We start from the raw sequence: 14,675 nt of genomic DNA on the forward strand, positions 1-14,675 counted from the left end.
AAACACAGGGTTTTATTCATAGAACACAGGGTTCCATTTATAGAACACAGGGTTCTATTCATAGAACACAAGGTTTTATTCATAGAAAAGATGGTTATATTTATAGATCACGGGTGGTTTCCATTCAGAGAACACATAATTTCATTCCTAAAACACAGTGTTCTATTCATAGAACACAGGGTTCCATTTATAGAACACAGGGTTATATTCATAGAACACAAGGTTTTATTCATAGAACAGATGGTTATATTTATAGATCACGGGTGGTTTCCATTGAGAGAACACATGGTTTCATTCATAAAACACAGGGTTCTATTCATAGAACACAGGGTTCTATTCATAGAACACAGGGTTCCATTCATAGAACACAGGGTTCTATACATAGAACACAAGGTTTTATTCATAGAACACATGGTTATATTTATAGATTACGGGTGGTTTCCATTCAGAGAACACATAATTTCATTCATAAAACACAGGGTTCTATTCATAGAACACAGGGTTCCATTCATAGAACACAGGGTTCTATTCATAGAACACAAGGTTTTATTCATAGAAAAGATGGTTATATTTATAGATCACGGGTGGTTTTCATTCAGAGAACACATGGTTTCATTCATAAAACACAGGGTTCTATTCATAGAACACAGGATTCCATTCATAGAACACAAGGTTTTATTCATAGAACACATGGTTATATTTATAGATCACGGGTGGTTTCCATTCAGAGAACACATAATTTCATTCCTAAAACACAGTGTTCTATTCATAGAACACAGGGTTCCATTTATAGAACACAGGGTTCTATTCATAGAACACAAGGTTTTATTCATAGAACAGATGGTTATATTTATAGATCACGGGTGGTTTCCATTCAGAGAACACATGGTTTCATTCATAAAACACAGGGTTTTATTCATAGAACACAGGGTTCCATTCATAGAACACAGGGTTCTATTAATAGAACACAATGTTTTATTCATAGAACACATGGTTATATTTATAGATCACGCGTGGTTTCCATTCAGAGAACACATAATTTCATTCATAAAACACAGGGTTCTATTCATAGAACACAGGGTTCCATTCATAGAACACAGGGTTCTATTAATAGAACACAAGGTTTTATTCATAGAACACATGGTTATATTTATAGATCACGGGTGGTTTCCATTCAGAGAACACATAATTTCATTCATAAAACACAGGGTTCTGTTCATAGAACACAGGGTTCCATTTATAGAACACAGGGTTCTATTCATAGAACACAAGGTTTTATTCATAGAACAGATGGTTATATTTATAGATCACGGGTGGTTTCCATTGAGAGAACACATGGTTTCATTCATAAAACACAGGGTTCTATTCATAGAACACAGGGTTACATTCATAGAACACAGGGTTCTATACATAGAACACAAGGTTTTATTCATAGAACACATGGTTATATTTATAGATCACGGGTGGTTTTCATTCAGAGAACACATATTTTCATTAATAAAACACAGGGTTTTATTCATAGAACACAGGGTTCCATTTATAGAACACAGGGTTCTATTCATAGAACACAAGGTTTTATTCATAGAACACATGGTTATATTTATAGATTACGGGTGGTTTCCATTCAGAGAACACATAATTTAATTCATAAAACACAGGGTTCTATTCATAGAACACAGGGTTCCATTTGTAGAACACAGGGTTCTATTCATAGAACACAAGGTTTTATTCATAGAAAAGATGGTTATATTTATAGATCACGGGTGGTTTCCATTCAGAGAACACATGGTTTCATTCATAAAACACAGGGTTCTATTCATAGAACACAGGGTTCCATTCATAGAACACAGGGTTCTATTAATAGAACACAAGGTTTTATTCATAGAACACATGGTTATATTTATAGATTACGGGTGGTTTCCATTCAGAGAACACATAATTTAATTCATAAAACACAGGGTTCTATTCATAGAACACATGGTTCCATTTGTAGAACACAGGGTTCTATTCATAGAACATAAGGTTTTATTCATAGAAAAGATGGTTATATTTATAGATCACGGGTGGTTTCCATTCAGAGAACACATAATTTCATTCCTAAAACACAGTGTTCTATTCATAGAACACAGGGTTCCATTTATAGAACACAGGGTTCTATTCATAGAACACAAGGTTTTATTCATAGAACAGATGGTTATATTTATAGATCACGGGTGGTTTCCATTGAGAGAACACATGGTTTCATTCATAAAACACAGGGTTCTATTCATAGAACACAGGGTTCTATTCATAGAACACAGGGTTCCATTCATAGAACACAGGGTTCTATACATAGAACACAAGGTTTTATTCATAGAACACATGGTTATATTTATAGATTACGGGTGGTTTCCATTCAGAGAACACATAATTTCATTCATAAAACACAGGGTTCTATTCATAGAACACAGGGTTCCATTCATAGAACACAGGGTTCTATTCATAGAACACAAGGTTTTATTCATAGAAAAGATGGTTATATTTATAGATCACGGGTGGTTTTCATTCAGAGAACACATGGTTTCATTCATAAAACACAGGGTTCTATTCATAGAACACAGGATTCCATTCATAGAACACAAGGTTTTATTCATAGAACACATGGTTATATTTATAGATCACGGGTGGTTTCCATTCAGAGAACACATAATTTCATTCCTAAAACACAGTGTTCTATTCATAGAACACAGGGTTCCATTTATAGAACACAGGGTTCTATTCATAGAACACAAGGTTTTATTCATAGAACAGATGGTTATATTTATAGATTACGGGTGGTTTCCATTCAGAGAACACATAATTTCATTCATAAAACACAGGGTTCTATTCATAGAACACAGGGTTCCATTCATAGAACACAGGGTTCTATTCATAGAACACAAGGTTTTATTCATAGAAAAGATGGTTATATTTATAGATCACGGGTGGTTTTCATTCAGAGAACACATGGTTTCATTCATAAAACACAGGGTTCCATTCATAGAACACAGGGTTCTATTAATAGAACACAAGGTTTTATTCATAGAACACATGGTTATATTTATAGATCACGCGTGGTTTCCATTCAGAGAACACATAATTTCATTCTTAAAACACAGGGTTCTATTCATAGAACACAGGGTTCCATTCATAGAACACAGGGTTCTATTAATAGAACACAAGGTTTTATTCATAGAACACATGGTTATATTTATAGATCACGGGTGGTTTCCATTCAGAGAACACATAATTTCATTCATAAAACACAGGGTTCTGTTCATAGAACACAGGGTTCCATTTATAGAACACAGGGTTCTATTCATAGAACACAAGGTTTTATTCATAGAACAGATGGTTATATTTATAGATCACGGGTGGTTTCCATTCAGAGAACACATGGTTTCATTCATAAAACACAGGGTTCTATTCATAGAACACAGGGTTCCATTCATAGAACACAGGGTTCTATACATAGAACACAAGGTTTTATTCATAGAACACATGGTTATATTTATAGATCACGGGTGGTTTTCATTCAGAGAACACATATTTTCATTAATAAAACACAGGGTTTTATTCATAGAACACAGGGTTCCATTTATAGAACACAGGGTTCTATTCATAGAACACAAGGTTTTATTCATAGAACAGATGGTTATATTTATAGACCACGGGTGGTTTCCATTCAGAGAACACATGGTTTCATTCATAAAACACAGGGTTCTATTCATAGAACACAGGGTTCCATTTATAGAACACAGGGTTCTATTAATAGAACACAAGGTTTTATTCATAGAACACATGGTTATATTTATAGATTACGGGTGGTTTCCATTCAGAGAACACATAATTTAATTCATAAAACACAGGGTTCTATTCATAGAACACAGGGTTCCATTTGTAGAACACAGGGTTCTATTCATAGAACACAAGGTTTTATTCATAGAAAAGATGGTTATATTTATAGATCACGGGTGGTTTCCATTCAGAGAACACATGGTTTCATTCATAAAACACAGGGTTCTATTCATAGAACACAGGGTTCCATTCATAGAACACAGGGTTCTATTCATAGAACACAAGGTTTTATTCATAGAACAGATGGTTATATTTATAGATTACGGGTGGTTTTCATTCAGAGAACACATAATTTCATTCATAAAACACAGGGTTCTATTCATAGAACACAGGGTTCCATTCATATAACACAGGGTTCTATTCAAATAGCACAAGGTTTTATTCATAGAACAGATGGTTATATTTATAGATCACGGGTGGTTTCCATTCATAGAACACATGGTTTCGTTCATAAAACACAGGGTTCTATACATAGAACACATGGTTCTATTAATAGAACACAAGGTTTTATTCATAGAACACATGGTTATATTTATAGATCACGGGTGGTTTCCATTCAGAGAACACATAATTTCATTCCTAAAACACAGTGTTCTATTCATAGAACACAGGGTTCCATTTATAGAACACAGGGTTCTATTCATAGAACACAAGGTTTTATTCATAGAACAGATGGTTATATTTATAGATCATGGGTGGTTTCCATTCATAGAACACATGGTTTCATTCATAAAACACAGGGTTTTATTCATAGAACACAGGGTTCCATTCATAGAACACAGGGTTCTATCAATAGAACACAAGGTTTTATTCATAGAACACATGGTTATATTTATAGATCACGGGTGGTTTCCATTCAGAGAACACATAATTTCATTCATAAAACACAGGGTTCTATTCATAGAACACAGGGTTCCATTTATAGAACACAGGGTTCTATTCATAGAACACAAGGTTTTATTCATAGAACAGATGGTTATATTTATAGATCACGGGTGGTTTCCATTCAGAGAACACATGGTTTCATTCATAAAACACAGGGTTCTATTCATAGAACACAGGGTTCCATTCATAGAACACAGGGTTCTATACATAGAACACAAGGTTTTATTCATAGAACACATGGTTATATTTATAGATCACGGGTGGTTTTCATTCAGAGAACACATAATTTCATTAATAAAACACAGGGTTTTATTCAAAGAACACAGGGTTCCATTTATAGAACACAGGGTTCTATTCATAGAACACAAAGTTTTATACATAGAACAGATGGTTATATTTATAGATCACGGGTGGTTTCCATTCAGAGAACACATGGTTTCATTCATAAAACACAGGGTTCTATTCATAGAACACAGGGTTCCATTCATAGAACACAGGGTTCTATTAATAGAACACATGGTTTTATTCATAGAACACATGGTTATATTTATAGATCACAGGTGGTTTCCATTCAGAGAACACATAATTTCATTCATAAAACACAGGGTTCTATTCATAGAACACAGGGTTCCATTCATAGAACACAGGGTTCTATTCAAATAGCACAAGGTTTTATTCATAGAACAGATGGTTATATTTATAGATCACGGGTGGTTTCCATTCAGAGAACACATGGTTTCATTCATAAAACACAGGGTTCTATTCATAGAACACAGGGTTCTATTAATAGAACACAAGGTTTTATTCATAGAATACATGGTTATATTTATAGATCACGGGTGGTTTCCATTCAGAGAACACATAATTTCATTCCTAAAAGACAGTGTTCTATTCATAGAACACAGGGTTCCATTTATAGAACACAGGGTTCTATTCATAGAACACATGGTTTCATTCATAAAACACAGGGTTTTATTCATAGAACACAGGGTTCCATTCATAGAACACAGGGTTCTATCAATAGAACACAAGGTTTTATTCATAGAACACATGGTTATATTTATAGATCACGGGTGGTTTCCATTCAGAGAACACATAATTTCATTCATAAAACACAGGGTTCTATTCATAGAACACAGGGTTCCATTTATAGAACACAGGGTTCTATTCATAGAACACAAGGTTTTATTCATAGAACAGATGGTTATATTTATAGATCACGGGTGGTTTCCATTCAGAGAACACATGGTTTCATTCATAAAACACAGGGTTCTATTCATAGAACACAGGGTTCCATTCATAGAACACAGGGTTCTATACATAGAACACAAGGTTTTATTCATAGAACACATGGTTATATTTATAGATCACGGGTGGTTTTCATTCAGAGAACACATAATTTCATTAATAAAACACAGGGTTTTATTCATAGAACACAGGGTTCCATTTATAGAACACAGGGTTCTATTCATAGAACACAAAGTTTTATACATAGAACAGATGGTTATATTTATAGATCACGGGTGGTTTCCATTCAGAGAACACATGGTTTCATTCATAAAACACAGGGTTCTATTCATAGAACACAGGGTTCCATTCATAGAACACAGGGTTCTATTAATAGAACACAAGGTTTTATTCATAGAACACATGGTTATATTTATAGATCACAGGTGGTTTCCATTCAGAGAACACATAATTTCATTCATAAAACACAGGGTTCTATTCATAGAACACAGGGTTCCATTCATAGAACACAGGGTTCTATTCAAATAGCACAAGATTTTATTCATAGAACAGATGGTTATATTTATAGATCACGGGTGGTTTCCATTCAGAGAACACATGGTTTCATTCATAAAACACAGGGTTCTATTCATAGAACACAGGGTTCTATTAATAGAACACAAGGTTTTATTCATAGAATACATGGTTATATTTATAGATCACGGGTGGTTTCCATTCAGAGAACACATAATTTCATTCCTAAAAGACAGTGTTCTATTCATAGAACACAGGGTTCCATTTATAGAACACAGGGTTCTATTCATAGAACACAGGGTTCCATTCATAGAACACAGGGTTCTATTAATAGAACACAAGGTTTTATTCATAGAACAGATGGTTATATTTATAGATCACGGGTGGTTTTCATTCAGAGAACACATAATTTCATTCATAAAACACAGGGTTCTATTCATAGAACACAGGGTTCCATTCATATAACACAGGGTTCTATTCAAATAGCACAAGGTTTTATTCATAGAACAGATGGTTATATTTATAGATCACGGGTGGTTTCCATTCATAGAACACATGGTTTCGTTCATAAAACACAGGGTTCTATACATAGAACACATGGTTCTATTAATAGAACACAAGGTTTTATTCATAGAACACATGGTTATATTTATAGATCACGGGTGGTTTCCATTCAGAGAACACATAATTTCATTCCTAAAACACAGTGTTCTATTCATAGAACACAGGGTTCCATTTATAGAACACAGGGTTCTATTCATAGAACACAAGGTTTTATTCATAGAACAGATGGTTATATTTATAGATCATGGGTGGTTTCCATTCATAGAACACATGGTTTCATTCATAAAACACAGGGTTTTATTCATAGAACACAGGGTTCCATTCATAGAACACAGGGTTCTATCAATAGAACACAAGGTTTTATTCATAGAACACATGGTTATATTTATAGATCACGGGTGGTTTCCATTCAGAGAACACATAATTTCATTCATAAAACACAGGGTTCTATTCATAGAACACAGGGTTCCATTTATAGAACACAGGGTTCTATTCATAGAACACAAGGTTTTATTCATAGAACAGATGGTTATATTTATAGATCACGGGTGGTTTCCATTCAGAGAACACATGGTTTCATTCATAAAACACAGGGTTCTATTCATAGAACACAGGGTTCCATTCATAGAACACAGGGTTCTATACATAGAACACAAGGTTTTATTCATAGAACACATGGTTATATTTATAGATCACGGGTGGTTTTCATTCAGAGAACACATATTTTCATTAATAAAACACAGGGTTTTATTCATAGAACACAGGGTTCCATTTATAGAACACAGGGTTCTATTCATAGAACACAAGGTTTTATTCATAGAACAGATGGTTATATTTATAGACCACGGGTGGTTTCCATTCAGAGAACACATGGTTTCATTCATAAAACACAGGGTTCTATTCATAGAACACAGGGTTCCATTTATAGAACACAGGGTTCTATTAATAGAACACAAGGTTTTATTCATAGAACACATGGTTATATTTATAGATTGCGGGTGGTTTCCATTCAGAGAACACATAATTTAATTCATAAAACACAGGGTTCTATTCATAGAACACAGGGTTCCATTTGTAGAACACAGGGTTCTATTCATAGAACACAAGGTTTTATTCATAGAAAAGATGGTTATATTTATAGATCACGGGTGGTTTCCATTCAGAGAACACATGGTTTCATTCATAAAACACAGGGTTCTATTCATAGAACACAGGGTTCCATTCATAGAACACAGGGTTCTATTCATAGAACACAAGGTTTTATTCATAGAACAGATGGTTATATTTATAGATTACGGGTGGTTTTCATTCAGAGAACACATAATTTCATTCATAAAACACAGGGTTCTATTCATAGAACACAGGGTTCCATTCATATAACACAGGGTTCTATTCAAATAGCACAAGGTTTTATTCATAGAACAGATGGTTATATTTATAGATCACGGGTGGTTTCCATTCATAGAACACATGGTTTCGTTCATAAAACACAGGGTTCTATACATAGAACACATGGTTCTATTAATAGAACACAAGGTTTTATTCATAGAACACATGGTTATATTTATAGATCACGGGTGGTTTCCATTCAGAGAACACATAATTTCATTCCTAAAACACAGTGTTCTATTCATAGAACACAGGGTTCCATTTATAGAACACAGGGTTCTATTCATAGAACACAAGGTTTTATTCATAGAACAGATGGTTATATTTATAGATCATGGGTGGTTTCCATTCATAGAACACATGGTTTCATTCATAAAACACAGGGTTTTATTCATAGAACACAGGGTTCCATTCATAGAACACAGGGTTCTATCAATAGAACACAAGGTTTTATTCATAGAACACATGGTTATATTTATAGATCACGGGTGGTTTCCATTCAGAGAACACATAATTTCATTCATAAAACACAGGGTTCTATTCATAGAACACAGGGTTCCATTTATAGAACACAGGGTTCTATTCATAGAACACAAGGTTTTATTCATAGAACAGATGGTTATATTTATAGATCACGGGTGGTTTCCATTCAGAGAACACATGGTTTCATTCATAAAACACAGGGTTCTATTCATAGAACACAGGGTTCCATTCATAGAACACAGGGTTCTATACATAGAACACAAGGTTTTATTCATAGAACACATGGTTATATTTATAGATCACGGGTGGTTTTCATTCAGAGAACACATAATTTCATTAATAAAACACAGGGTTTTATTCAAAGAACACAGGGTTCCATTTATAGAACACAGGGTTCTATTCATAGAACACAAAGTTTTATACATAGAACAGATGGTTATATTTATAGATCACGGGTGGTTTCCATTCAGAGAACACATGGTTTCATTCATAAAACACAGGGTTCTATTCATAGAACACAGGGTTCCATTCATAGAACACAGGGTTCTATTAATAGAACACAAGGTTTTATTCATAGAACACATGGTTATATTTATAGATCACAGGTGGTTTCCATTCAGAGAACACATAATTTCATTCATAAAACACAGGGTTCTATTCATAGAACACAGGGTTCCATTCATAGAACACAGGGTTCTATTCAAATAGCACAAGGTTTTATTCATAGAACAGATGGTTATATTTATAGATCACGGGTGGTTTCCATTCAGAGAACACATGGTTTCATTCATAAAACACAGGGTTCTATTCATAGAACACAGGGTTCTATTCATAGAACACAAGGTTTTATTCATAGAATACATGGTTATATTTATAGATCACGGGTGGTTTCCATTCAGAGAACACATAATTTCATTCCTAAAAGACAGTGTTCTATTCATAGAACACAGGGTTCCATTTATAGAACACAGGGTTCTATTCATAGAACACATGGTTTCATTCATAAAACACAGGGTTTTATTCATAGAACACAGGGTTCCATTCATAGAACACAGGGTTCTATCAATAGAACACAAGGTTTTATTCATAGAACACATGGTTATATTTATAGATCACGGGTGGTTTCCATTCAGAGAACACATAATTTCATTCATAAAACACAGGGTTCTATTCATAGAACACAGGGTTCCATTTATAGAACACAGGGTTCTATTCATAGAACACAAGGTTTTATTCATAGAACAGATGGTTATATTTATAGATCACGGGTGGTTTCCATTCAGAGAACACATGGTTTCATTCATAAAACAAAGGGTTCTATTCATAGAACACAGGGTTCCATTCATAGAACACAGGGTTCTATACATAGAACACAAGGTTTTATTCATAGAACACATGGTTATATTTATAGATCACGGGTGGTTTTCATTCAGAGAACACATAATTTCATTAATAAAACACAGGGTTTTATTCATAGAACACAGGGTTCCATTTATAGAACACAGGGTTCTATTCATAGAACACAAAGTTTTATACATAGAACAGATGGTTATATTTATAGATCACGGGTGGTTTCCATTCAGAGAACACATGGTTTCATTCATAAAACACAGGGTTCTATTCATAGAACACAGGGTTCCATTCATAGAACACAGGGTTCTATTAATAGAACACAAGGTTTTATTCATAGAACACATGGTTATATTTATAGATCACAGGTGGTTTCCATTCAGAGAACACATAATTTCATTCATAAAACACAGGGTTCTATTCATAGAACACAGGGTTCCATTCATAGAACACAGGGTTCTATTCAAATAGCACAAGGTTTTATTCATAGAACAGATGGTTATATTTATAGATCACGGGTGGTTTCCATTCAGAGAACACATGGTTTCATTCATAAAACACAGGGTTCTATTCATAGAACACAGGGTTCTATTAATAGAACACAAGGTTTTATTCATAGAATACATGGTTATATTTATAGATCACGGGTGGTTTCCATTCAGAGAACACATAATTTCATTCCTAAAAGACAGTGTTCTATTCATAGAACACAGGGTTCCATTTATAGAACACAGGGTTCTATTCATAGAACACAGGGTTCCATTCATAGAACACAGGGTTCTATTAATAGAACACAAGGTTTTATTCATAGAACAGATGGTTATATTTATAGATCACGGGTGGTTTTCATTCAGAGAACACATAATTTCATTCATAAAACACAGGGTTCTATTCATAGAACACAGGGTTCCATTCATATAACACAGGGTTCTATTCAAATAGCACAAGGTTTTATTCATAGAACAGATGGTTATATTTATAGATCACGGGTGGTTTCCATTCATAGAACACATGGTTTCGTTCATAAAACACAGGGTTCTATACATAGAACACATGGTTCTATTAATAGAACACAAGGTTTTATTCATAGAACACATGGTTATATTTATAGATCACGGGTGGTTTCCATTCAGAGAACACATAATTTCATTCCTAAAACACAGTGTTCTATTCATAGAACACAGGGTTCCATTTATAGAACACAGGGTTCTATTCATAGAACACAAGGTTTTATTCATAGAACAGATGGTTATATTTATAGATCATGGGTGGTTTCCATTCATAGAACACATGGTTTCATTCATAAAACACAGGGTTTTATTCATAGAACACAGGGTTCCATTCATAGAACACAGGGTTCTATCAATAGAACACAAGGTTTTATTCATAGAACACATGGTTATATTTATAGATCACGGGTGGTTTCCATTCAGAGAACACATAATTTCATTCATAAAACACAGGGTTCTATTCATAGAACACAGGGTTCCATTTATAGAACACAGGGTTCTATTCATAGAACACAAGGTTTTATTCATAGAACAGATGGTTATATTTATAGATCACGGGTGGTTTCCATTCAGAGAACACATGGTTTCATTCATAAAACACAGGGTTCTATTCATAGAACACAGGGTTCCATTCATAGAACACAGGGTTCTATACATAGAACACAAGGTTTTATTCATAGAACACATGGTTATATTTATAGATCACGGGTGGTTTTCATTCAGAGAACACATATTTTCATTAATAAAACACAGGGTTTTATTCATAGAACACAGGGTTCCATTTATAGAACACAGGGTTCTATTCATAGAACACAAGGTTTTATTCATAGAACAGATGGTTATATTTATAGACCACGGGTGGTTTCCATTCAGAGAACACATGGTTTCATTCATAAAACACAGGGTTCTATTCATAGAACACAGGGTTCCATTTATAGAACACAGGGTTCTATTAATAGAACACAAGGTTTTATTCATAGAACACATGGTTATATTTATAGATTACGGGTGGTTTCCATTCAGAGAACACATAATTTAATTCATAAAACACAGGGTTCTATTCATAGAACACAGGGTTCCATTTGTAGAACACAGGGTTCTATTCATAGAACACAAGGTTTTATTCATAGAAAAGATGGTTATATTTATAGATCACGGGTGGTTTCCATTCAGAGAACACATGGTTTCATTCATAAAACACAGGGTTCTATTCATAGAACACAGGGTTCCATTCATAGAACACAGGGTTCTATTCATAGAACACAAGGTTTTATTCATAGAACAGATGGTTATATTTATAGATTACGGGTGGTTTTCATTCAGAGAACACATAATTTCATTCATAAAACACAGGGTTCTATTCATAGAACACAGGGTTCCATTCATATAACACAGGGTTCTATTCAAATAGCACAAGGTTTTATTCATAGAACAGATGGTTATATTTATAGATCACGGGTGGTTTCCATTCATAGAACACATGGTTTCGTTCATAAAACACAGGGTTCTATACATAGAACACATGGTTCTATTAATAGAACACAAGGTTTTATTCATAGAACACATGGTTATATTTATAGATCACGGGTGGTTTCCATTCAGAGAACACATAATTTCATTCCTAAAACACAGTGTTCTATTCATAGAACACAGGGTTCCATTTATAGAACACAGGGTTCTATTCATAGAACACAAGGTTTTATTCATAGAACAGATGGTTATATTTATAGATCATGGGTGGTTTCCATTCATAGAACACATGGTTTCATTCATAAAACACAGGGTTTTATTCATAGAACACAGGGTTCCATTCATAGAACACAGGGTTCTATCAATAGAACACAAGGTTTTATTCATAGAACACATGGTTATATTTATAGATCACGGGTGGTTTCCATTCAGAGAACACATAATTTCATTCATAAAACACAGGGTTCTATTCATAGAACACAGGGTTCCATTTATAGAACACAGGGTTCTATTCATAGAACACAAGGTTTTATTCATAGAACAGATGGTTATATTTATAGATCACGGGTGGTTTCCATTCAGAGAACACATGGTTTCATTCATAAAACACAGGGTTCTATTCATAGAACACAGGGTTCCATTCATAGAACACAGGGTTCTATACATAGAACACAAGGTTTTATTCATAGAACACATGGTTATATTTATAGATCACGGGTGGTTTTCATTCAGAGAACACATAATTTCATTAATAAAACACAGGGTTTTATTCATAGAACACAGGGTTCCATTTATAGAACACAGGGTTCTATTCATAGAACACAAAGTTTTATACATAGAACAGATGGTTATATTTATAGATCACGGGTGGTTTCCATTCAGAGAACACATGGTTTCATTCATAAAACACAGGGTTCTATTCATAGAACACAGGGTTCCATTCATAGAACACAGGGTTCTATTAATAGAACACAAGGTTTTATTCATAGAACACATGGTTATATTTATAGATCACAGGTGGTTTCCATTCAGAGAACACATAATTTCATTCATAAAACACAGGGTTCTATTCATAGAACACAGGGTTCCATTCATAGAACACAGGGTTCTATTCAAATAGCACAAGGTTTTATTCATAGAACAGATGGTTATATTTATAGATCACGGGTGGTTTCCATTCAGAGAACACATGGTTTCATTCATAAAACACAGGGTTCTATTCATAGAACACAGGGTTCTATTAATAGAACACAAGGTTTTATTCATAGAATACATGGTTATATTTATAGATCACGGGTGGTTTCCATTCAGAGAACACATAATTTCATTCCTAAAAGACAGTGTTCTATTCATAGAACACAGGGTTCCATTTATAGAACACAGGGTTCTATTCATAGAACACAGGGTTCCATTCATAGAACACAGGGTTCTATTAATAGAACACAAGGTTTTATTCATAGAACAGATGGTTATATTTATAGATCACGGGTGGTTTTCATTCAGAGAACACATAATTTCATTCATAAAACACAGGGTTCTATTCATAGAACACAGGGTTCCATTCATATAACACAGGGTTCTATTCAAATAGCACAAGGTTTTATTCATAGAACAGATGGTTATATTTATAGATCACGGGTGGTTTCCATTCATAGAACACATGGTTTCGTTCATAAAACACAGGGTTCTATACATAGAACACATGGTTCTATTAATAGAACACAAGGTTTTATTCATAGAACACATGGTTATATTTATAGATCACGGGTGGTTTCCATTCAGAGAACACATAATTTCATTCCTAAAACACAGTGTTCTATTCATAGAACACAGGGTTCCATTTATAGAACACAGGGTTCTATTCATAGAACACAAGGTTTTATTCAT

Source organism: Crinia signifera, unplaced genomic scaffold, assembly GCF_055691185.1.
Source record: "Crinia signifera unplaced genomic scaffold, ASM5569118v1 HAP2_SCAFFOLD_61, whole genome shotgun sequence".
NCBI classification, from domain to species: Eukaryota; Metazoa; Chordata; class Amphibia; order Anura; family Myobatrachidae; genus Crinia; species Crinia signifera.